General features: G+C 52.0%; 1 protein-coding gene across 1 annotated transcript in view; it reads right to left on the bottom strand.

Moving 5' to 3' along the window:
* LOC144824761 (gap junction alpha-4 protein-like) overlaps nucleotides 1-21,563 on the bottom strand; it is a 187,682-nt gene extending 166,119 nt beyond the window's left edge. Inside the window, exon 1 of the mRNA XM_078683769.1 lies at nucleotides 21,463-21,563. The gene's annotated coding sequence lies outside the window, so the exon portion shown is untranslated. The remainder of the gene's footprint in view (nucleotides 1-21,462) is intronic.
* Nucleotides 21,564-26,216: the final 4,653 nt, after the last annotated feature.

The raw sequence follows: 26,216 nt of genomic DNA, 5'->3' as shown, positions 1-26,216 counted from the left end.
CAAGGTTGTCAGTAGGTATGGAAAATGAGACGGATATCATCTATCGGGTTAATAAAGATAGTTGTAAGTGGTGTCAGCGGGTCCCTGAAACATTTGGGCTCTAGTGCCCTATCACCTCCCGCAGTAATGATAGCCATGATTCTCCTTATGTTTCTGCTGCCTGTGATGTGCCTATTCATGGTGTAATGGAGTCTGGCACTTATATCTGGTATTTGGACTCGAGGTTTAGACATGCACCCCTGGATAGCATATTTGTAATGAACCTATAGTGTTTAGCCCCAAACACCCATTGACATAAGAATATTTGAGCTGTATTCAATGTTTGCGGTTAAACAATTCTTGGGGTAACAGGATAAAAAAGCTTGAAGACGTAAACAAGTGAGGTGAAGCTACCTGACACAGGGCTAGATGTAGGTAATTCCGATTTACCTACTCTTAAATACCGAATTTTACCGATTCGGTATTTAAGAGTAGGTAAATAGGAAGGAGGCAGATGTAGGTAATTTTAAATTCAGAATGACCGAATCTGTAACATTCGGTATTTACCGATTCTGTAAATACAGAATCGGTATTTCCCATTGATTCCTATGGGCTTTGAAGGCCATAGGAATCAATGGGAAATACCGATTCTGTATTTACAGAATCAGTAAATACCGAATCCTGCAAGGGTGCAGGGGGTGTCACTTTGACACCCTCTATCACCCCAAGTACAGGCTTGTGTGACATGTGGCACACATACATGCCCTAAGGGCATGTCTGTCTGTCACATTGCACAGGTGTGCATGCACAGATGTGCATGCACACCCGAATTCGGTATTTTACCACACAATAGGATTGTGTGGTAAAATACCGACTCTTAAGGGCCTGTGGCACTGTAAACTGTGCCACCTACATTTGGAATTACAGAATCGGTATATTTACCGATTCGGTAATTTACCGAATCGGTAATTTTACCAAATCGGTAATGTTAGACCTGTCTGCCTTTGGGTAGTCCCTCTTAAGTATTTATTTATTTTTGTCCCCTTTTTGCCCCTCAAGACCCTTCATTTTTTTATGCCCACTGAATTTTTGAGGTGTTGACCTAGGGGTTAGGTGTTCTTTGACCTCATAGTCCTTTTTCCCTGAGGCCTGGGTGCCTTTCTGGCTAGATTTAGGAAAACCCACAAAATGGTGGCCAGTAACTACCACCACAGGGAGGCTGACTCATTGTAATGCATGTAGAAGGTTCTGGAACCTGCTAGTACCTTCCAAAGGTCAGGGTCCAGCCTATAAATAGCCAGAACTAGGGCAGCCATTTTGTAGTGACCAGAGGGAACTGGAGGGGTAGGAGCGAGGCTATAGAGGAGAGAAGGGCGCCCTGAGGAGGGCTAGATTGACCCCTGGGTCAGCGATACCACTTAGGCATGTCTTCCTCTTTCTACTGACCAAACCCTACCGGGATATATTTCCCACCATATCCAGAACCTTGTTAGAAAAACCCTTGAGTGAATTCCTTTCAGAAGCCTTGGGTCCGATAAAAACGGTCTAACTTGACCTACCTTGACTTTCTGTTCCTGACCCCCCCCCTTCCACCACCGGAGGGCTCATACCTGACTGAGGCACTTGAAGGAGGTGGGGCTGGCTTGGTACTCCTTTGGAACTCTCCCCTGGGGTTCGTGAGGCGAGTACGAACTCCGGCGGCATTCTGCTGGTCGTGGCAGCCCGCCGCAATCCCAGAACCCAGATCGACTCCACAGGTTAGCGGGTCTGGTGGAGGAAGCAGGTGCGGCGTGAGGCGACCGGAGTGTATCCGGAAGAAGAAGGAGGCCGGCCGGCGTGAATCCACGCCCCCCTCTGACGCCTACAGTGAGGGCGGGCCGGGCGTCTGACAGGACGAGGAAGCGGAGCAGCGGAGCATCTGCGTGCCGGCTGAAGGAAATCTGAGGTGGGGAAGCCGGAGCGGGCACAATGATTCCGCCTATGTCAGGAAGAAGTTGGTGATCCAAGGACTGGCCTAAGCAAGATCCTAAGTACCGGTAAGGCGGTAGTGTGTCGAGTGAGGCCCCCGAGTCAGAACGGGCCTCATCAGTAACTTAAAGAACAGACAGAAAGGTACGAGGCACTTGAACCTTTCAGCTGGGTTTGAAGAGTGTAAGGTACTGGCGTCTATTGAGCAAACGGAAGGACAACAGTCCCGGTGAACGGCAAATAAGCCGAGCTGTTCACATGAGACTGAGAATTTGGCAAGTCATCTAGAGTAGTCTCGGGACAGTTTAGATAGGCGGGGACGAACGTCTAAGTGAACACTACAAAGGATAAGATTTAGATTGCATCAGAGAGCATAACCTGCCTACTTAGCTACTAGAGCTGTGAGCTACCTGGTGGTAAAGAACTTATAATATCTGAGGGGGACATTGAGAATCTGAGAGGGTTGGTTAACCTTGAATGAAATACAAAGAACGAAGTGTTTTCCTACCGAAGATAATTGCTGGGCCAGAGTGTGTAATTCTATCCTATGTAGGAGCGTTCTTCTTTTCACAGGTTAATGTACTGCATTTGATAATCATGAAACAAATGTGTTAACTGAGTAACTACTGCTTGAGAATCGAAAGTCTAAGTGCACTGGAGCAGTGAACAACTCTGGGCATTCAAAGTAATCTTAACTGTAAATGTGATACCGTGTCTAAAATTTTGATATGAGTCATAAGTGAAACAAAATCTTTTATAAAAGGAACCGGTATTTTTCTACTTTGGTGTGGTGTCTTTATTTTTGGTGGTAGTTCACTGAGTTGCTGCGGATGTGTTTGTAAGCACTACACAAAAGCCTTGGGGGATGTTTTAGCTGTTCCCGCTCTGTGCCAAGCTACCCTATGTAGTCTAGGAAACTAGATCTAACATAATTGGTGTTTCAGCGGTGGGATAGAGTTTGTGCTTACAGCCATCTAGAAGCAAATCAGTGCATACCACAAGCCTACACCTGGAGTTTTCTCCTTGCGGACTCCCTAATTATATTTTTGGTTTTCCAAATTTACTCCTGGTGGTGGGTGGAGGTAGCTTCGAATTGCCCCTTTTTGAACCAATTCTTCCCGAGTGGTTGTCCCTATATCTCTCATAAGCAAAATGGAATTTGCTCTGGAGGAACTGGAAACCTATTCTGTAGCCCAGCTTAGAGATTTTTGCCAGAAGATGGGAGTGTTTTTTAAGCGTGGTGCCAAGAAGGGGGAACTCTAGACCAGTTTGAGGGCTTGGGTGGCAGCACATGGAGAGGGAAAGGAGGAGGAAGAGGGGGCGGACCGGGACACAGTCATAGGAGTAGAGGGATTGTTCCATCCGGAGATGGAAAACCTACTCCCAGGACCTAGGACCTTCTCAAGGGAGGGCAGCAGTGTCTCCGGAAGAAGCTTAACCGAAGCTGAACTAGTGGACAGGAGGGAAAAGAGACAGCTAAAGTGGGAGTTAGCCAAGATGGAAAAGGAGAAAGAGGAACAGAGAATGGCTCACGAGTTGAAACTTAGGGAGCTAGAACTCAAGGCCCTACAGATAGGACCCTCCAATTCTCCAAATGGTGGCAGCGAAACAAGAGAACTGACCAGGGAATCCAGACCCTACTTACCTAAGGATATAGTTGCCAGCTACAGCCCAGGGGATGATATCGCCAAGTGGCTGGCTGCCTATGAGGTCTCCTTAAGAGCCCATGGGATCCAGGAAAAACACTGGGGGGGGGGGTGGCTTGTATAAGTACATGCCTCCTGCAGGACGGGATATACCATTGGCCCTAGAGCAGGATGAGCAGACCCACTACCCCACCATGAAAGTGGCGCTGATCAGAAAGTTTGGACTGACCCCAGAGAAGTACAGGCAAAAGTTCAGGGGAAGTCACAAGTTAGGCACACAGAATTGGGTGGATTTCCTGGACTATGCAAGGAAGGCACTAGAGGGTTGGATACAAGGCAGCGAGGTGAAGGACTATGAGGGGTTGTATGACCTTATTCTCAAAGAGCACCTACTCGAGAAATGTTTTCCCAAGCCGCGTCAACACCTGGTGGACGGCAAGCTGACCAACCCCCGGAAGCTTGCTGAGGCGGACATCTGGGCAAGTACCCGGGTGTCCTCAAAGGGGACTGGAGGGGATTCCCAAAGGGCCAGACAGGGCACCCCCCAGAAGAAAGAGGGGAGAGATAAAAAGAGGGAGTTCTCAAAAGGCCCCCAAAACAGTTTCCAGGGAAAGGGAACAGGATTCACCCCTAAGGCTAACCCACCCAGAAACCCTCATCCTGGCCAAAGTCAGCAGCCAAGGGTTGTCCACTGCTTTGAGTGTGGTGGTGTTGGACATTATAAGGGAGATGTCAAGTGCCCAAAGAGACCACCCCCTCCCACCGGAGGAAAAGCCCCGGGAGTTGCTAGTGTAGTGCTCGGGGAGGAGTTGCCCTTAGATAAGGGGGGTGAGTGGGCGGTTGTCACCTTAGTGTCCCTGGGAGATCGGGAGATGGTTCCTAAGATCCAGGTGCCCTCAAATACTGTAAAGTATGGGCAATGGGTCACCATCAATGGCCAAAGAGGGGAGGCTCTGAGAGACACAGGAGCCAGTATGACTATGGTAAGGAGTCAACTGGTGTCTCCAGAGCAGGTGATTCCACATGTACTCCACCCCGCCGCGATGGCTGACGGCAGATTGGGCCACTGCCCTGTGGCCGAGGTTCCCTTTGAGTGGGAAGGGGTTGCAGGTTCACTTCGAGTTGCCGTAAGCCCTGCCGTGCCAGTCGATTGTCTGTTGGGAAATGACATGGAGCACAATGTCTGGAAGGAGGTGGAATACCGGACTCATTCGGAGATGCTGGGTACACCTGACTGGGGCTGTGCAAGCACAAGGTCTGCAACTACCCGGAGTGGGAGTTCGCCTGGGCTGGAGCCTGGAACAATGGCCCAGCCCGCTGCCAAAAAGGGAAAGACCCGAAGTCAGGAGAAGCCTGCTTCGGCTTCCACGCCCCATGAGACAGATCGGCCACCTGCGGTGGTGGGCCAGGAGTCCGTGGAGGGGGAAGTAGTCTCCTTAGAGGACCTACCCATCCCTGCTGAGTGGCATGTGGAGGGAGGGCCTACCAGGGAGGAGTTTTGTAAGGGCCAGAAGGAGTGCCCTACCCTTGAGGGACTGAGGCGACAGGCCGAAGCCCAGGCAGCAGGGAACATTGCAGGGCACTACCATATTTACTGGGAGGACGGACTCCTCTACAGTGAACCCAAGGTACCTCTGCCCGGTTCACCCCGGGCCTTGGTAGTCCCTCAACGATACCGAGCCTTTCTTCTAGAATTGGCTCATGAGATTCCCTTGGCAGGACACTTAGGTCAGGACAAGACCTTTGCCCGGCTTGTCCCCCACTTTTACTGGCCTCAGATGAAAGTGGCATCTGACACCTACTGTCGGACGTGTGTATCCTGTCAAGCCAGTGGGAAGACAGGGGTGAAGCTGAAAGCTCCCCTGGAACCACTTCCTGTCGTTAGCACCCCCTTTGAAAGGGTGGGCATCGACATCGTGGGGCCATTCGATCCACCAACTACCGCTGGTCACAGGTTTATCCTGGTTCTGGTGGATCACGCCACGCGGTACCCAGAGGCAATTCCTCTGAGGACTGTCACTGCACCTGTTGTGGCTAGGGCCCTGATGGGGATCTTTACCCGAGTGGGTTTCCCCAAGGAAGTTGTGTCCGACAGGGGGACCAACTTTATTTCAGCATATATGCGAGCAATGTGGAAGGAGTGTGGAGTGACCTACCGGTTCACCACTCCGTACCACCCCCAGTCCAATGGACTGGTAGAAAGGTTCAACAAGACCTTGAAAGGCATGATAAGAAGTCTGCCTGAGAGCCTGCGGAGGAAATGGGACGTCCTCCTGCCCTGTTTGCTATTCTCCTACAGGGAAGTGCCGCAGAAGGGAGTGGGCTTCAGCCCCTTCGAGCTTCTGTATGGGCACCCTGTACGTGGACCTATCAGCCTGGTGAAGGATGGATGGGAAAAGTCTCCCAGGAAGCCTCCCCAGGATGTGGTGAGTTACATGCTGGCTTTCCGGAGCCAAATGGCAAAGTTGTGGAAGCAAGCTTCTGACAACTTGGAAGCCAGCCAAGCAGTAATGAAAGAGTGGTATGACCACAACGCTCGCCCGGTGGAGTTGGAGCCTGGCCAGAAAGTGTGGGTGATGGAGCCTGGAGAGCTAAGTGTTCTCCAGGATCGCTGGACAGGCCACTTTGAGGTGTTGGAGAAGAAGGGTAAGGCCACCTACCTGGTGGATCTTAAGACCCCTCGACAGCCCCTACGGGTGCTGCATGCTAATCGCCTCAATCCCCACCATGAGAGGCCTGAGGTCATCTTGATGATGGTGACTGATGGAGGAGAGGAAGCGGAAAGCGAGCCTCTACCTGACCTTTTTTCGTCTCAGGAAAAGGATGGGTCGGTGGAGGGAGTGATTCTCTCCCCATCCCTAACTCCTGAGTAGCGGGAGGACTGCCGCCAGATATTGGAGCAGTACTTTTCGTTGTTCTCCCTTGCCCCGGGAAGGACCCACCTGTGTACCCATGATGTGGACACAGGAGACAGCCCACCAGTGAAGTCAAAGACCTACCGGCTGTCAGACAAGGTGAAGGCCAGCATCCACGGTGAGGTTACCAAGATGCTGGAGATAGGAGTTATTGAACCTTCCAGTAGCCCCTGGTCCAGTCCGGTGGTTTTAGTACCAAAAGCTGCCCCACCGGGCACCACTCCAGAACTGAGGTTCTGTGTGGATTACCGGGGACTGAACTCAGTGACCAAGACTGATGCTCATCCGATCCCCAGGGCGGATGAATTGATTGACCGGCTGGGAGCTGCCCAATACCTGAGTACCTTTGACCGTACTTTAGGGTACTGGCAGATCTCCCTTACAGATGGAGCATAGGAAAGGTCAGCTTTCTCCACACCTGAGGGACACTACCAGTTCTGTGTGATGCCCTTTGGGCTCAAGAATGCCCCTGCCACTTTTCAGCGGCTGGTGAACCAGGTCCTCTCTGGAATGGAGGCTTTCTCTGCTGCTTATCTGGATGACATTGCCGTCTTCAGCAGCAGTTGGGAGGACCATTTGCGTCACTTGCAAGCTGTTCTCCAGGCCCTGAATCAAGCTGGCTTGACAATCAAGGCCAGTAAATGTCAGATTGGGCAGGGGTCGGTTGTGTACCTAGGCCACTTGGTGGGTAGGGGAACAGTGCAGCCCCTCCAGGCAAAGATTGAGGCAATCATGGCCTGGGAACCCCCCAAGACCCAGACTGAGGTCCGAGCTTTCCTGGGCCTCATAGGTTACTACCGTCGCTTTGTGAAGGGGTATGGCACTATTGTAGCGCCCCTCACAGAGCTCACATCCAAGAAACAACCTCGACGGGTAGTCTGGACAAGGCTTGTCAGCAAGCCTTTGTGAAATTGAAACAGGCAATGTGTGCAGCACCGGTCCTGAGGGCCCCAGACGTCTCCAAGGAGTTCATTGTCCAGACAGACGCATCAGAGCATGGCATTGGGGCAGTGTTATCGCAACTCAATGAAGAGGGTCTGGATCAGCCTGTAGTCTTCTTGTCCAGGAGGCTGCTTCCCCGGGAAAAAAAGTGGAGTGCAATTGAGCGAGAAGCCTTTGCAGTGGTATGGGCTCTGAAGAAGTTGCGGCCATACCTGTATGGCTCGCACTTCCTGGTTCAGACTGACCATCGACCTCTTCGTTGGCTGATGCAAATGAAGGGGGAGAATCCCAAGCTGTTGAGATGGTCCATCTCACTACAGGGAATGGACTTCCAGGTGGAACATCGTCCTGGAGTGGACCACGCCAATGCAGACGGTCTCTCTAGGTATTTCCGCCTTAGTGATGAGGACTCTCAAGGGGTTGGGTAGCTCTCCCCACTTTCAGCTGGGGGGGACACGTGTTAGACCTGTCTGCCTTTGGGTAGTCCCTCCTAAATATTTATTTATTTTTGTCCCCTTTTTGCCCCTCAAGACCCTTCATTTTTTTTATGCCCACTGAATTTTTGAGGTGTTGACCTAGGAGTTAGGTGTTCTTTGACCTCATAGTCCTTTTTCCCTGAGGCCTGGGTGCCTTTCTGACTAGATTTAGGAAAACCCACACAATGGTGGCCAGTAACTTCCACCACAGGGAGGCTGACTCATTGTAATGCATGTATAAGGTTCTGGAACCTGCTAGTACCTTCCAAAGGTCAGGGTCCAGCCTATAAATAGCCAGAACTAGGGCAGCCATTTTGTAGTGACCAGAGGGAACTGGAGGGGTAGGAGCGAGGCTATAGAGGAGACAAGGGCGCCCTGAGGAGGGCTAGATTGACCCCTGGGTCAGCGATACCACTTAGGGATGTCTTCCTCTTTCTACTGACCAAACCTTACCGGGATATATTTCCCACCATATCCAAAACCTTGTTAGAAAAACCCTCGAGTGAATTCCTTTCAGAAGCCTTGGGTCCGATAAAAACGGTCTAACTTGACCGACCTTGACTTTCTGTTCCTGACTCCCCCCCTTCCACCACCTGAGGGCTCATACCTGACTGAGGCACTTGAAGGAGGTGGGGCTGGCTTGGTACTCCTTTGGAACTCTCCCCTGGGGTTCGTGAGGCAAGTACGAACTCCGGCGGCATTCTGCTGGTCGTGGCAGCCCGCCGCAATCCCAGAACCCAAATCGACTCCACAGGTTAGCGGGTCTGGTGGAGGAAGCGGGTGCGGCGTGAGGCGACCGGAGTGTATCCGGAAGAAGAAGGAGGCCGGCCGGCGTGAATCCATGCCCCCCTCTGACGCCTACAGTGAGGGCGGGCCGGGCGTCTGACAGGACACGGAAGCGGAGCAGCGGATCCTCTGCGTGCCGGCTGAAGGAAATCTGAGGTGGGGAAGCCGGAGCGGGCACAATGATTCCGCCTATGTCAGGAAGAAGTTGGTGATCCAAGGACTGGCCTAAGCAAGATCCTAAGTACCGGTAAGGCGGTAGTGTGTTGAGTGAGGCCCCCGAGTCTGAACGGGCCTCATCAGTAACTTAAAGAACAGACAGAACGGTACGAGGCACTTGAACCTTTCAGCTGGGTTTGAAGAGTGTAAGGTACTGGCGTCTATTGAGCAAACGGAAGGACAACAGTCCCGGTGAACGGCAAATAAGCCAAGCTGTTCCCATTAGACTGAGAATTTGGCAAGTCATCTAGAGTAGTCTCTGGACAGTTTAGATAGGCGGGGACGAACGTCTAAGTGAACACTACAAAGGATAAGATTTAGATTGCATCAGAGAGAATAACCTGCCTACTTAGCTACTAGAGCTGTGAGCTACCTGGTGGTAAAGAACTTATAATATCTGAGGGGGACATTGAGAATCTGAGAGGGTTGGTTAACCTTGAATGAAATACAAAGAACGAAGTGTTTTCCTTCCGAAGATAATTGCTGGGCCAGAGTGTGTAATTCTATCCTATGTTGGAGCGTTCTTCTTTTCACAGGTTAATGTACTGCATTTGATAATGATGAAACAAATGTGTTAACTGAGTAACTACTGCTTGAGAATCGAAAGTCTAAGTGCACTGGAGCAGTGAACAACTCTGGGCATTCAAAGTAATCTTAACTGTAAATGTGATACCGTGTCTAAAATTTTGATATGAGTTATAAGTGAAACAAAATCATTTATAAAAGGAACCGGTATTTTTCTACTTTGGTGTGGTGTCTTTATTTTTGGTGGTAGTTCACTGAGATGCTGCGGATGTGTTTGTAAGCACTACACAAAAGCCTTGGGGGATGTTTTAGCTGTTCCCGCTCTGTGCCAAGCTACCCTATGTAGTCTAGGAAACTAGGTCTAACAGGTAAATATACCGATTCTGTAATTTTCAGCCCCCTACATCTGAAAACCCTAATACCGGTCGGAAATGGCCAAAATCGGCCGTTTCCGACCGGTATTAGGGCTCCTACATCTGGCCAATGTGTTAGCTAGCCAGATTATCCAGTGTTCGGATTTTACAGGCATCCTTTAAGAGTAATGAGAACACATGCACAACATTTATCTTCACACTTTTTACAGAACATGTTGACATGTTCAACTGTTGTTCAAGCTCAGTGGCGGTTTCTGCTCGAGGGCGTCGGGGCTCCGCCCCCTTTAATTTCATGCTCAGCCATGCTACAAAATAAGTTGTTTGTTCACACTAAATTAGTTTTATTTATTCGAAATAAAACACGTACATGCAATGCTTCTTGCTGGCTGAGAGGCTGCTTCACTCGGCGACGCAGGTGCATTTTCTTGTTCTGCTGATTTAAACATGCTGCCCCTGGTGGTCGGACCGGACTCGAGAGTATTTGCCGGGCGGCTGATCTCACATCCCTGAGGCCTGAGAGGTCATCAGCTCGGCAAAGACAGAGCCTTGCAGACCAGTCTCCACCCCCTGAAGATGTGAGTGTAAAATTTGCCCTGGGTGGTTTAGACAGAAGCCCTATAATGCAGGGGCCTCACGTCAATCAGGGAGTAGAGACAACGGTCACCCCACCCTTTCTCAATACGTCACAAGCAGGTGGATCCCTCCCTGTGACGATCTGGAAAAGGGTGGGGTAGAGGCTACAGGCTGACAGAAAGCAGAGAAATGGAGTCTGCGCAGTCTGTCCTCAACACTTTTGAAGACACTGCGCAGGCTCGAGGTGTCTGCTTCGTGCTTTCCACGCTGCAGTTATGCAGGACGCCATTTCCAGCTCCAGACTCGTGGTTTCGGGAGAGGTTGTGCACTGCAGATGGCCTGTGAAGATTAAAGGAATCACTTGAAGGCATGCAGCTTTTCCCAAGTTCCGACGATGGTCAGCAGCATCAAAGAGCAGGTATGTAAAAAAAAAAGGCATAGCAGCCGAAAGCAAGTAAGCAACTTGCTCGGGCCTGGCCTGTTTAAAGTTTTTCGCATTAACTTCTCTTTACTGCTGCTTGCTTCAACTCTACCCGAAGCACTAAAATGAATGACACCTGCTCTTTTTTCATGGCGACACCAATTAATACGTTTATTCTTCATGTGCAGCTCCCATACTCCTCGTTTTCCTCACAGCCACTCCTGTAAAGTTAAAAGTGCAGTGTTTTGGTGATGAGAGGCCTCTGCAGTGCTCAGTATGCTAACGCAGGGACTAATTCTCATGCACCAATATATTTGGTGAAACCTCACGGACTGGTTATTCCTGGATTCACTAATACTTTAGTATTCCAGATTTCCAGTCCTCCCCAGACATGGCTATTTACTGATGCATTTAAGATTTCTGGCAGTGACATTGATAGAAGTGTAAATTTATTATATCACGAAACATCGCATTTTCTATGCGTTGTCACCCCTGTGGTAGTGAAAACATTAAGTTGTATTTTGTGTCTTAGTGCATTTAACAAACTGTACAGTCGCCTAAACTAATTCTATTACACCCACTGTTCATGAAAGCTGTTTACTCCTAATTTTCAAAGGCCTTCTGATTATAAAGGCAAGTGGCTGGTTTAGAGCTTCAATACTCTTTCCCTGTTAGAATCATAAGGTGGGAATTAAAAAAAACACTGTTTATTTTACAGCTATCGTGACTGCATTTTACAGCAGAACCTCATTCATAAACCAAATGCAACAACTTGTGAGTGGATGGGCATGATAACTTAACTGGTGCTACTTTTAGAGTGCAACACGCTTCTGCAGAAGGAAGATTTCTGTGATTGCTGAAGTCTTTTGAAATCTGATAGCTGTAATTAATCCCGTGATAAGCATTCCTGAGCTGGTGGGTAACGTGTTTTCTGGCACTTTATTTGAAAGGCTGTTGAGTAAACACACCCTGGTTAGAGCACAGTGCCCCATTTCAACAAATGGAATAAATGGACACTCAGAGAGAATGGATTTTAGATTTCTGTTTTTGTGTGATTGCTAATAATATAAACAGCCATGCCTGCACGTGTTCATTGCTATTAACCTACCTGATGTTGAAGAGTTATCTGTATAGGCTGTGCATTGAGCTGTCAGTAAGTTGTGGTAGTGGCTCTCTATAAAGCTGTCCCATAGCTGCACACTTGGCTAGTATAGTCTGTGTGAGAGGCTCGCTAAGCTTTCACTTATTTTGATATTAAAGCTGTGCATTGGATGCGAATTGCTTTCTTTTTGCTGTACTGTGTCCTTCAGATTAACATATTACATGCGTTTGCCAACTCCACACAGCTCCTATAATGCAGTAATAAGACACAATCTGCCCATTGTTTGAGGGTCTAGATCTCGCTGGTGGCAGGTAACTTTATTCAAAGTGCATTTACTGTTCATTTATCATAGGACACATCCAGCTAGTACTTAAAAACTGATTTCTTAATGAATTAGCTTTGAGCAAATAACTGTAGTGTTTGATTTCTCCATGATGTTCTTTGAGTAACCATGAAAATAATTTACACATCCCCTGTTGAAGCTTTTGCTGCATAAAGTGCCAAGCGAGCGTGATAATTTTCTTTTGCACATCCATGCTTTCTCAGCAGCATAGTACCTGGATGTTTGTAAATTAAACCTTGTCTCTCAAAAGCCGTTACTTCAACAGAGTTGGTTTGCTTCTGTTCATCACCACTATTATTGTGCTCAATTCTTAGCTAATTTCCTATGACATTTTTACTCTACAGTGCATAAATATGACAAATGAATGGCTTCCATTAAGTTGGAAACAACTAAGATAAAAAACCTCACCTAATTTATAAACAAATAATTACCAAAAGATTTGTATAGGGAATTGTGACTGGGGTCCCAAAAATGCATGCCCCCTAACGTGAAACCCCCCGGCCCAACTCCGACCCAACTCCAGCCTCACCACTCTCAAATTTCACCAGCCGCCACTGTTCAAGCTTCTGCCGAATCGTGACTGCCCTGGCAGAGACAGGCTGTGGCAGGACGTGTGATGTGCAGCAGATTGGATGTTATGAGATGTTATGATATAACCCGGTTGCCAGATGAGATGCAGCACTGCAGTAGAAATACCAGAAATGACTTTCTGCCACTCCGTAAGCCTGCAGCGCTGCCAAGAATACGTATCTTTATTCTTTTCTGCTTTCCTGCCAAGTAACTTAGCACGAAAAAGCTCCATTCTTTTCTTACTCCTTAACACGTGTGTTTGTGCGACTCTCTGCTCAGTAAACAGTTTTTTATTTAACTGTTGTTGAAAGATCACTTCTCCGTGAAAAATTCTACACTGCACAGTTCCTGTGCTTATACACATATATATATATACATATATATATATATATATATATATATATTCTTTGTAAATTCTGCATCCAGCGTGCTTTTACCACAGAATAACGGACCACCACGCAGCAAGTAAATATTTCAGGAAGGTTTATTCTATCCTTTCACGTTCTTTCTTCAGTGTATATATATATATATATATATATATATATATATATATATATATATATATATATATATATTCCACAAGTTGTTGCTTCTGGTGGACCAAAGGCTCACCTCCAGTATTCCACAACAAGGAGCCGACCCAAAGATTGCTGGTGCAAAGAAAAGTTTATTCCAATAAAGCCAGCGCTGCCGCCATGACGCGTTTCGCCTCCAGGGAGGCTTGATCACATGATATATATATAAGAAATATTTGGAAGCTATGCCTGCTGCCTAATGTCGAGTAATTTCACCCCAAGACTAGCGACCGCAAAATGGGGATTTGGGGGGGTGTCCGACCAACGAGAGGCTCGCCCCCCCGGGGAAGTTTGGGGCACCAGGGGAGGGGGGGGGAGGGCGAAGTTTGGCACTCGGGGATCGCCGTAGCGGCGCTTTTGGGCTGGTTGGGCGGTTTGGGCTCCTTTTGGGCTGCTACTGGACGGGGGGCTATATAGCCGGCCATTTTGTGTCACCGCGCACGTTTGTGGTGCGGTGACACAGCAGCCAGGTCGCAGTAAGATTTTGTCGCGAGTTGGGGCCCAGCGGTTTTGTGTGGCGGCGGTGCGCGGTCTTCAGGGTCGTTGTGTCACGCGGGGGCGTGTGAGGCGCTCAGGCGGTGTGAGGAGTGGTGACCTGTGTCAGCGGTAGGGGGCGTGCGGACTGGTGATGGCGGCGACGGACCCGCGTGTCGTGGAGGCGCTGCGGCTCTTGGAAGAAGCGGGCCGCATGGACTTGATGCGGCCCGACTTGAAGGTGAGGCCGCCGCGGCGCGCTGCCATCGGCGCCGCGGCAGCTGTGGCGGCGTGCGACCCGCCGAGGTCGCGGGTTGTTCAGCGGGGGGGGAGGGGGGGCGGGGGGGCGGATGGGGGCGGCCGGGCGGCGCACAAGGCTCCGGCAAAGGCTACTGCGAAGTCGAAGGGGGGGGCGCGGAAGGCCCGGCAGGCGGGGCGGAAGAGGCCGCTTGTTTTTGTGACCGGAGGGGAGGGGGGGGTGGGGGGAGGACGCGAGGAGGTGGGGGATGTGTTAGAGGCACGGCCGGGTGGCCTGGGGGGTGTGGGGGAGGGGGGTGGGGCTCGGATAGTTGTGGCTGGGGAGGGCGGGAGCTCTGGAGGGGGGGGGCGGGGGGGTGTAAGTGCGGCGGGGCCTGCGGGGGGGGAGGACACAAGTGGCAGTGGGGAGCGCGGGGAGCTGGTGGGGGTGGGGCTGGGGGGGGGCGGTTTCGCCGCTGCTCATTGAGGAGACGGATGTGGAGGAGGAGGGGGTGGGGGGTGGGGGGGGAAGACACGGAGCTGGACTGGGGTGGGTCATCGGCGGAGGAGGGGGGGGTGGGGGCGAGGGGGCGGTCGTCGCCGGGGCAGGGGGGCCGGGGGGGGGAGAGGGGCCGGGAGGGGGCGAGGGGCCGGGGTAGAGGGAGGGGTGAGTCGGAGGCGATGGGAGGCGTGAGGGGAGGCGGCGGCTCGACCGGCGAGGGGGGTGGGTCGGGGTGGGCGGTCGGGAGGGGCGGGTTTGAGGAGGGGGCCGGGAGCAGGGCTGGGGGCCCGGGCGGGCGGGTGGCGAGTTTTGGGTGGGGTGCGGGGGGCAGTGGCGTGGCCTGGGGGGAGGCAGGGGGAGTGGGGCGTGGAAGGGGGGTGGGGCCGAGTTGGGGTTTCGGGGGGTGGGGCGGGCCGGGGGGTTGGGCAGGGGAAGGGGGTTGGGAGCTAGGAGGAGGGAGTGTCCCGGCGCGGCGCGGAGGCCATTCGGCGGGATGGGGGAGGGGTGCGGCGATGGGGTGGGGGTTTGGCGGAGGGGGCAGCGCGTGGGGGGGCGACGGGGGTGGTTTTTACCCTGGCATGCTGGACTCCACCTTTTTTCCTTGGCAGGAGCTGTTGGTAAGGCGCTCGGGGGAGCAGCATGCGGCTCCCACCCACCGAGTGGATGGGCCGGCTCTGTTTGGTGCGGACGGCCGAGCTCCAGCGAGGGACCTGGCTCAGGGACTTGGCGAATGGAGGCGAGACGCGTCTCCGCCGGCCCCTCCCCGATGGGTCTCTACGGCCGCCGGGGTTGGGGGAGTAAGGATGGACACGACTATTTCTGAGTTGCCTGCGAGTGTGGTGCATAGGAGGGGGAGTGTGGACTTGATGGATTTAATGCGGGTGTGTCGTGAGCGGGCGGGGTTGAGCCGGGTGGAACTCCAGTTGGGGGGCCAAGGTGGTGTGATACCGGCGGATGGTGAGTCTGAGGAGGAGGGAGAGATTCGGGAAGATGGGGGGGCTGGCAATGGTGTTGGAAGTGTATTTCAGGTGCCGGCACGGCAGGAAGCTCCCAGAGTGACGGCCCCCTCGGCTCCACTGGTTAGGCGGCGGGATCCAGCAAGGACGCCGACCTTGACGCCAGGTAAGACAGGTGACGGCGCGGGGAGCGCTAAGAGGCGTTGTGTGCAGGTGTCCGTGGGGTCTGGGGGCGATGGGGAGGATGGGTGGCGGCTGGTGCGGGGACGGTATGTACAGGACGCGGGAGTCGGTACCGAAGGCGCGGGGTCGGGCGGGGCTGCGCCGGGCGAAGGAAGCGGGGTTGAGGCGGCGGGCGACAAGGCGTCGGGCGGAAAGGAGGCGGCGGGGGGAAGTAAGGAGAGTTGTGTGATCCCGGTGCGGAAGCTGCCGTACATGGGGTTGACCAAGCCGCTGGGGGCACACCTTTCCGCGGCTACGAAGGAGAAGATTTGGAAGGGGGAGTACATCGATATTTTGAAGCTGCTGCATAGGGAGTTGACATCGAAGGAAGGGTCAAAAGAGGAGGAGCAGGAGTTGGCTAGGCGCCCAAAGGTGCCCCTGACGCTGGACAATTGGTCTGCGGCGTTCCTCATTTACGCGAGCGTGTATTGCGAGAAATTCCCGGACAGGTGCGTCGCGCTCTTTAAATACATGGATGTGGTCCGGAGGGCGCAGGTGACATACGGCGGGTATGCTTGGTCGCACTACGACGAGGAGTTTCGGGCGCGCATGGCGGGGGACCCCGAGGCCCAGTGGGGGGAACTGGATTCTGATTTATACCAGCAGACGATGGGAGGGGCCAAGTTTGGCCGCACCATCTACACGGCCAGCGGTTTGCCGCTGGCGTCCCCCCCCTTTGCGGCGCGCCCCACCCGTGGGGGGGTGGGTCAGGGCGCCTCCGGCAGCCAGACCGCGGTCGGGGCCTGCTGGGATTTCAATAGGGGTGCCTGCGGGCGGGCGGCGTGCCGTTTCCGGCATGAGTGCTCTTCGTGCGGACGGAACCATCCGGCGCTGCGGTGTTGGGGCACCGGGGGCCCCCCAGGCCAACTGCCTCCGCAGGGTGGTGGATTTGCCAGAGGGGGTTCAGGCGGGGGGAGGGGTGGGGGTAGAGGGGGGGGAGCAGGGGCTCTGGGAAAAGGCTCGTACGCCGGTTAGGATCGAGCGGATGGAGCCCTGGTTGGCGGCGTATCCGCGGGCGGAGGATGCTGCAGTGCTGCGCCGGGGTTTTCGGGAGGGTTTTCGGTTGGGGTACGAAGGTCCCCGGATTGCTCGCTGGGCGGAAAATCTGAAATCAGTGAACGCGCACAAGGGCATAGTAAGAGAGAAACTGTTCAAGGAGGTCAGGGAAGGGCGGATGGCGGGCCCCTTCACGGCGCCGCCGCTGCCAGGTTTGATCGTTTCCCCCATCGGGGTGGTGCCTAAGAAGGAGGAAGGGCAGTTCCGACTGATACAGCACTTGTCCTGGCCGGAGGGGGAGTCGGTCAATGCGTACATTTCGGCGGATTTGGCGTCTGTGACGTATTCGTCGGTGGACGTGGCGCGACGTCTGGTTGCGGCGGCGGGGCAGGGTGCGCTGTTGGCAAAATGCGACATCAAGTCGGCTTTCCGACTCCTTCCGGTACACCCGGCGGATTACCAGTTGCTGGGGATCCAGTTTCAAGGTCACTACTTTGTGGATAAGGCGCTGCCGATGGGGTGTTCCATTTCATGCGCACTGTTTGAGCGGTTCAGCTCCTTCATTCAGTGGGTTTTTTCCAGGCGCACAGGCTCAGAGTCAGTGACGCACTATCTGGATGATTTCTTCCTGGTGGGGCGGCCCGGTGCGGCGGATTGTCAGCGGCTGCTGGATGGTTTGGCCGGGTTGATGGGGGAATTTGGGGTTCCCCTGGCGCCAGAGAAGACGTGCGGTCCCAGTACGGTGTTGTCCTTTCTCGGTATCGAGCTCGACTCGGTCGCCATGGAAGCACGCCTGCCAGAAGACAAACGGGTGGCGATGTTGGGGCTGGTGGATGACATGTTGGCGAGGCGGAAGGTGACGGTGCGGGACGTACAGGTGTTGTTGGGACATTTGAATTTTGCGTGCCGCGTGGTGCGGGCCGGACGGACGTTTTGCCGGCGTCTGGGGCTGGCGTTGTCGGGTTTGCCATTGCCACATCACCATGTGCGCCTCTCGGCAGGGATGAAGGAGGACCTGCGCATGTGGCGGGCTTTCTTGGAGCGTTTCAATGGGGTGCCGATGGCGCCGGCGGAGGACTGGGAGTGGGAGGTCACCATGTACTCGGATGCGGCGGGCGTCGGTGGTTTCGGCCTGTACTGGGAGGGAAAATGGTGTGCGGAGCAGTGGCCGGACCACTGGCAGGCGGGGGGGAGGAGCATTGCGTTCCTGGAGTTGTTCCCCTTGGTGGTGGCAGTCACGGTGTGGGCAGGGGCGTTGGCACACAAGAGGGTGCTTTTTCGAGTGGACAACATGGCCGTCGTGCAGGTGGTGAACAGGCAGTCGGCTCGGGATCCACAGGTACTGAAACTGATGCGGGTGTTTGTCTTGCGGTGCTTGGAAAATGACATACTGTTTCAGGCGCGCCACGTTCCCGGTGTGGACAATGACATTGCTGATGCCTTGTCTCGTTCACAGTGGGAGAGGTTCCATGGGCTAGCCACGGCGGCGGAGGAAGTCAGGACGCCGGTGCCGGAAGAACTGTGGTCGGTAGGCGAGGCCGGGTCTTTCAGTTGGTGAAGACGTCGGTGGCTGTGTCGACGTGGAAGGCTTACGAGCTGGCGTGGGAGGAATTCCTGCAGTCAGGTGCGGTGCGGCGTGGGGACAGGTGGCAGCGCGAGGAACAGGTGGTAAGATTCATGCTGGCGCTTATGGACAGGGGCTTGTCGCGGGTGTCAATTGCGGGAAAGTTGTCGGCGGTGGCTTTCATGGGGAAGATGTGGTGGGGTTACCCTCCATCGGCGGGGGAGTTGGGAACCAGGCTGCTGGAGGGGTGGGCGAGGGAGAGTGGGGCGACGGTGCGGCTGCGCCGTCCCATTACGGCGGTTTTGCTGGCAGGAGTGATTGGCGCGCTACCAGAGGTGTGCAGGGATTTGGGCGAGACGGTGCGTTTCTCTACATTGATGTCATGGCTTTTCTTTGGGGCGTTTCGAGTGTCGGAGCTGCTGGGCGCGAGGGGGCGGCGGGGGGTGTTGTGGGGAGAGGTGGAGGTGCGGGCCCAGGAAGTGGCAGTGTGTCTGAGGCGCTCGAAGACGGACCAGCGGGGGGTTGGTACCTGGGTGGTGCTGGGGCCGGGCGACAAGGAGGGGGTGTGCCCGGCGGTTTGGGGCAGGAGGTTGATGGCTGAAAGTGGTGTGTCGGAGGGGGAGGTTTTTGGGCGGGGTGGGGGGGGTGGAGTGACGGCGTCTCAAGCATTGTGGGTCTTGCGGCGGGCACTGCGGGTCTTGGGGGAGGATCCCCTGGCGTTCGGGACGCATTCTTTTCGGATTGGGGCGGCGACGGAGGCGGCACGGAGGGGTTGGGGTAAGGAAGAGATACAGAGGCTGGGTCGGTGGAAATCGGACGCTTACAGGACGTATGTGAGGTTGAGGGAGGCGGATGGTGCGGTGTCGCAATGATTCCCGATTCTCATATATGTGTCTTTGCAGGTGCTGTGGCGGGGCCGGATGTGGCTGTCCTGAATTTGTTTATTGTGGGACATTCGTTCGTCAAGCGGGCTGAACGAGCGGAGTGGGACAGGCATCAGGCTCTCAATTTGGGATTGGATCCGGGGTTGTATAGATGTCATTGGAGGGGGAAAGGGGGTAGGCGTTGGCATGAGTTAGTGCCGTTGTTAAACACGTTGGTGAAAGGGGGGGTGTGCCCGGATGTGGTGGTAATTCACCTGGGCGAGAACGACTTGGTGCAGTGCAAGGGTTTGGCGCTACTCAAGCAGATGAGACAGGACCTGCAGGAAATCAGGAGGCAATGGGCGGGCTGCCATGTCATATGGTCGGAGTTTATTCCCAGGCGGGTGTGGAGGGGAGCTGAGCGCCCAGGGGCCATAGACAGGGCTCGTAGGAAGATCAATCGTGAGATGCGCGCTTTCTGCGCCAGGGAGGGGGTGGGGAGGATGGAGCACCCGGAGTTGCGCTATGGTGCAAACTATTTCTTCTTGGAGGATGGGGTCCACCTGTCCAGGTACGGCATGGAGCTGTATATAGTGCAGTTAAAGGAGGCTTTAGATGGGGCCCTGGGGGTGGTCAGGTATCCCAGGAGACAGGAGTCCTAAGGGGGGGGTCGAAAGTCGTAAGCGACTTTCGAGTGGCGCTGTCCTAAGGAAATAGGGTGGTTGGCTGGAGGCCTGGGACTGCATGGTAGCGGGGGTTTGGGGTCATGGAGGTCATTAGGGGCATCTAGTAGAGGGGCAGGTTGATGAGCGTATGTTGTTGTATTACTGTTGCAATGTTCGGGCTTACATTTAGGGGTGGGGGTGGGGGGCTGTTAGGCAGTTGTTAATTAGTGAGCAGTAGTTTTGTGCGGCACAGGCCAAGGGGGATGTGTTATACGTGCACCTGATTCCAATAAAAGCGGCCTTTTTCACACACTTCTGGTGTCAGTGTCTTTGCTTCCCCCCCCCTCACCTACTGGTGTGCCCCAATGGGGATTTGGGGGGGTGGCCGACCAACGGGAGGCTCGCCCCCCCGGGGAAGTTTGGGGCACCAGGGGAGGGGGGGGAGGGGGAAGTTTGGCACTCGGGGATCGCCGTAGCGGCGCTTTTGGGCTGGTTGGGCGGTTTGGGCTCCTTTTGGGCTGCTACTGGACGGGGGGCTATATAGCCGGCCATTTTGTGTCACCGCGCACGTTTGTGGTGCGGTGACACAGCAGCCAGGTCGCAGTAAGATTTTGTCCCTCCCTCCCTCCCTTTTTTGCAGGGTTTTTTTTTCGGCATTTTTGGGCCAGGGTTGTTTCCCTTTGCGGGGTGGGGGGGGGGGTGGTCGAGGATAGGGTCCCGAGGGGCTTTTTTGGTTGATGGTGCACTATTTAGGTTTGAGGTTGTGTTTTTTGTCGCTGGAACAGGTGCGTTGTGGGGCGCTGTCCTAAGGAAATAGGGTGGTTGGCTGGAGGCCTGGGACTGCATGGTAGCGGGGGTTTGGGGTCATGGAGGTCATTAGGGGCATCTAGTAGAGGGGCAGGTTGATGAGCGTATGTTGTTGTATTACTGTTGCAATGTTCGGGCTTACATTTAGGGGTGGGGGTGGGGGGCTGTTAGGCAGTTGTTAATTAGTGAGCAGTAGTTTTGTGCGGCACAGGCCAAGGGGGATGTGTTATACGTGCACCTGATTCCAATAAAAGCGGCCTTTTTCACACACTTCTGGTGTCAGTGTCTTTGCTTCCCCCCCCTCACCTACTGGTGTGCCCCAAAGCAGTGAGTAGGTAATGCAGCGGTACGCAAACACTGACATGTCATGCCTCTGCGACTCTAGGAAAAAACTTTAGTCAAACAAAAGAATATGTATGCAGCATCTTTTTAGACACGTACGCACAGGCTTCGCTCAAATCTGTTCAACAATCACTTTTGAATTCTCCATTTTTTGGACTCATCACTATAATGTGGCAGCCATTATACAAATTACATTAAGTCAAGTGGAAGACATGCTATTACTATGCACCTTAATAAGTCTTGTACTTTTATGAAACAATCTGCCTTTTACAAGAGGGTCAGCAGCCATTCGGCAAATCGACAACCAGTCACATTCATTCACTCCCAGAAGTGAAATAGGCAAGTCTGCTTTAGTCTTTATGTCACATTAAATTATATGAACTCTCTTCATATTAAAATATAGCTCTCGTTAGTATAACTTACCAAAGTACTCCTTCAATAGTGTAAATTCTTTCTCGAACCTTCCGAATTGCTTCGACGACTGGAGCAAAACAGAGCAGAACAGTGCAAAGGAGACAGCAACAGCCACATCTACCAACCGATTTAATATTAATACTGCGAGGCGGGGCTCCAACACACTGCTCGAAACGAGAGTCTCTAGGAGGGACTAGCAGTTGAAGAGATTGTTTCGAAGAAGTTGTCAGAATCGTTTACAGGAAGAGTGTAATTCATGATCAGAACCCCGTGCCAGACGGGATATCACTAACTAATCCCGCAATGTTTTTAGGTCTGGTTTGAGACAGCTTTTGCTGTTTGCAGGAGCTCATGAAATTACCAAAGTAATTTTAGGAAGCAGTTTTGGCAGAGGGCCTTTAGCTTTTCCCCTATGACGATAATCTTCTTTAGGGGCATTTGATTGTGTCGAAATTGTGTTAGATTGCCTCATAATTGATAGAGATTGTGAAAAATACAATATGAATGGGATTTTCATGTTGTAACGTTAGGATAAATTCAGCAGGAAGGTGTTTCACATTTTCAACATTTCCATACAGTACAAAGTGGTTTTACATTGTGAACTCTCTGAGAAATGCAATAGGATGACGTTTGACCCCTTGAAGTCTGACAAATGCACTCAATGAAGACTTTATAATGTGAACTCCATGCGAAATACCAAAGAAATAGGCTTTACATTGTTGAACACTGAGAGAGACCATTTTACACACATCTCTAGTTTGGGATGGTCGAGGGAGGTCTAGTTTTCATTATGTATGTCTAAATGTATACTTACGATTTAGATGAATAGGAATTAAAGTTTTATACTATGTCTGGCTGTTGATGGCTTTAGAAGTTAGCTAGAGCTCAAGTAATCACTAAGAAAGACCTGTAAGAAGCAAGATTGAGGGAAGACCAGGGCTTTAAGTGGGGAGGGGGGACTGTGGGGGGCTGAGCCACCCCAGTTTTTTTTTGAGGGGCCTCGAAAGGGGGCTGTAGGGGGCTCAATTTTTGGGCCTCAAAGGTAGGGTGAGCAGACGTCTCGGTTTTTGTTTGGTGTTACTAGTGTGGGTAACATGTCTTGATAGTGAAATACTGCCAATTTCGTTTTTAACTATTGAAAGGCTATCTTGCCCATAGGATAACATGGGGAATGCTGTGTGACATGTTTACCTACAGTTGCTGTGATTGCTGAGGGAGGGACTGTCTGCTGTGTGTTGTGTCCCCCTAACTTGAAGAGGAGCTGTGCTGTGTGATTTGACCATCTGAAGCCTGCCTGTCTCCAATGGCCAAAGAAGAGCTGGGAAGTCAGGGATACAAAAGTTCTCCAGCACCCACCCTTTCAGCTGCTGTGTGGATCTCTGTGCTGTGCCTTCGTGAAACTGCACCCCTGTGAAATCTGTCTTGGTGTGCTCATTGGCACACAGCTGGGGCGTAAGGTCATGAGGCCTGCTCTGCCTCAAATGTGATCTGCCCCAGGATCGAGTCCCTCGCGCTCTGTGTGTGCGGATTAACACACCACTGAGGAACTTTGTAGCGCCTGCTTTGCCCCTGAGCGCTGTGTGCGCATTGACTCCACTGCCGCCCCTTGAGCTGTGTTGTGTGCCCGAGGCCGGGTTCACCGCTCTGAGAAGGAGCCTTGAAAACACCCTGCCAGTATTCACCACCACCGGCCCGGGATCGTCATTTCCAAGCCGCGCTCGGATTGGTCACAGCAATGAGGATTTCCCCCAGAAACACGGAGGTTCGTCAGGCTGAGTTACGTTGCGTCTGGAGAGGCGCGAGGCATCCCCTAGCAACCGGGTTCCCTCTCGCTCGGCATCGAGGAAAGGAGCTGCCTGAACCTGAGGTTGAGGCACGTCCCATCGGCAAAATTGGCTTCACCAGAGATCAGCGAGGACTGCAGAGGCCCCTTCACATCCTAAGGTAACCGGTAACCGGAGTTCGCACAGGGGGGGAGATTATGATTACACACGCTACCGGCGGGCCTGCCTTCTCTTTACAGGTCGCCCTGTTGCTACTTATGTGTCAGTGGTGTAACGAAACTTGAGGGGGCCCCACTGCAAAGTACCTGGAGGGGGCCCCCGCTGACCACACAGGAGCTTGGGGAGCCCCACATCATGGGGGTTGTGGGGGGCCTTTGTTACACCACTGGGGGGAGATTTATATTCAAGACTTCTGGACTTTAGCCCAATAGCTAACATCTGGTTGGCAGCCCTCGCAGTTGCTCATTGTCGCCCTCTCTATTTCTTGGGTCACCGTTGGCACCTCTCCTGCCATGCCCCTTTGTAGTGCTGCTTCTTGCCTACTTTGTTGGGTCTTACAAGTGTGTTTGCAGCAGTGCGCCGGGTACTTCAGTCAGATTCCTGGCACGCCCCCGGGTCACTGTTGTACTACTCACTGCTGAAACCAGTATGGCTTGTTTCATAAGGAATCTATTCCTTGTTATATGCCCAGTACTATCTGTACAGCACATGCCCTCAGTCCTACAGCCAGTCAGCTTTCCTCCCCTTGTAACACCAGACAGGGGATGCTGTCTCTTGAAACAGAGCTTGTAGTGTAGTTCCTATTATCCCAATAGGCTCTGCGCATTGGAATAATATCTTCAATAGTATAGACGTAGGACAGAGGTTTACTAGGTCTTCTACTGTCGATATTAGACTTAAAGTTATGTGTGTGCCAGCTAGCTCAGAGTTCACTAGAAACTTTCTCGAATAGACAAGGAGGAGTTTAACCTCCCTGGATAGACAAGAAGGGATTTAGTTTCTGACAACCATAGAACATGACAACTTTGCTCTCCCCTAATCAAGAGTGTATCTCTAGAGTCGTGTGAAAACAAAAGACAACTTATTTTACTCAGTCAGTTCAGTGCATTCTTAGTTTCACCAGATTGTAGAGAAAAGGAAAAGACGGGCGTGTTCAATAAAAAGATGTTATTTATTGATCAGTCTCTTTTCTCATACAAGAGAAATGAATCGCTATTATTGCAATACTTATAGTTAAGTAAAGTGCATACAGTAATAACAGAATTATAAAATAATACTGTAAAAGCATTGATATGGTTTCTTAGCCATATGATACTTAAAATGGATAAAATAGATACATACATATATATACATTGACTAATCGTACTCAACTGGTGCTTCTAACTACGCCTACCCCAATGTACCTGACCTAAGCCTAATACGTGGGCGGGAGTAGATAAGTAGCAGTTTAAGTTAAGTTTGCTTTGCCAAGAGTCTGCTTCAAGAATTCTCTACAAAGGGTTATTCAGTTCAGTACCTGAGATTTAGAAGGCTGGAGGGCTGGTATCTCTATCTCAGGTCTTGATATTCCAGCTGCCTGCGAGGGCTGCTTGGAAGCACCGGAGCTGGATTTCTCGGCAGGAGAAAAGGCAGCGTCTCTCTCTCAGCATGTCAGAAAGGAGGGGCAGCGTCTGTGGGCTTCGCTGTCAGCTGGGCTCCTCGGCAAGTCTCGCTGCTCCAATCTTGTCACCACCTCGTGTGTTTGCTTAAGGCAATGTCGGTATTATTTATACCTGAAAGGTGCCGGGATTGACGTAAGGATGGACATAAATACGTCAATAAGGATGTCATACGAACTGGTCGTTCGCACATTCTTTACTGAAGTTCTCGGCTAAATCAAAACAATGGCTGTGGGGATTTCCCAGGTCGTGGTAGGTTTGATTTGTTTTGAGAACACCGTATGCCTATTAGGGGGCTGGAGAAATAGTGCTTGCCTAATGAGATGGCATGCGCTATGACCTAATCAGATAACGGGCTTCTGTGCCGTTGTGTGGCTAATCAGATAACGGGTTTCTGTGCAGTTGAATGGCTGCTAGTTAATTATTAACCAGACAAGGGTCAGAAATAGGGGGATCGATACAGTACCCATAGTAAATACACCACACCCACTCCACGTAATCTATGTCCATATTTACAAGTCTAGGCATAGTAAACATACTAGCAGTGCATGTGTATACCGAACCACCCCAAAATACAATCAAATGCATTCAGAAAATTGGAAATGCAAATATAGTTACTATATGCACGTCAAGCAGTATAATAATGCTAAATCCAATACGCACATTTTTAAATCAGTATGAATGAAATGCGGAAATTACACATGAAATGGCTCTTAATACAGAAAAAAAGGTCGAGACCATCTCATCACAAAATCATGAATACTTGTGAACATGCTACAGGGTAGCTAATGTCTCTAGAGTAGCTAAATATAGAAATTTTGTCCTCTAAGAATAGTCTTACTTTAAGCAGAAGATAAGTGTCCCAAAAAAATCATAAATATTTTTGGAATGGAAGGGGAAAAAAATGTCTCGCTCTCTGTAAAAACTGGTGAGAAAATTTCTTATTGCTTTATTTTCAAAGTTGAAGGCCAAATTCAGGGTCTAGGGAACGCCGTGTGCTAGTTTGCTCAAAGTCATTCTTTCTGCTCTGGTGAAAACATCATATTATTGAGACTGTCGAAAAAACTATCAACAGCTTCTTGCGAAAGTTCCACTAACTCGGAAAAAGTTGTTACCATGTATTCATGAGCATGATTGCCTTCATTGATGTTTCGATCAGCATAGCTGACAGAAGGTTGTACCTGATTGATGCTGCTTTCATCTTGTACTTCACTACTCTTCAATCGTAGTGGTGAAGTCTCCACGAATGCCGTCATCAGGATTGGTAGCCGCTGGGGACAGTACAATGCATGAGCCGTTACCGGACCCAACAGAGTCTCTG

This window comes from Lissotriton helveticus, chromosome 3_1, assembly GCF_964261635.1.
Source record: "Lissotriton helveticus chromosome 3_1, aLisHel1.1, whole genome shotgun sequence".
Taxonomy (NCBI): domain Eukaryota; kingdom Metazoa; phylum Chordata; class Amphibia; order Caudata; family Salamandridae; genus Lissotriton; species Lissotriton helveticus.
This window is presented reverse-complemented; position numbering and strand designations above follow the sequence as displayed.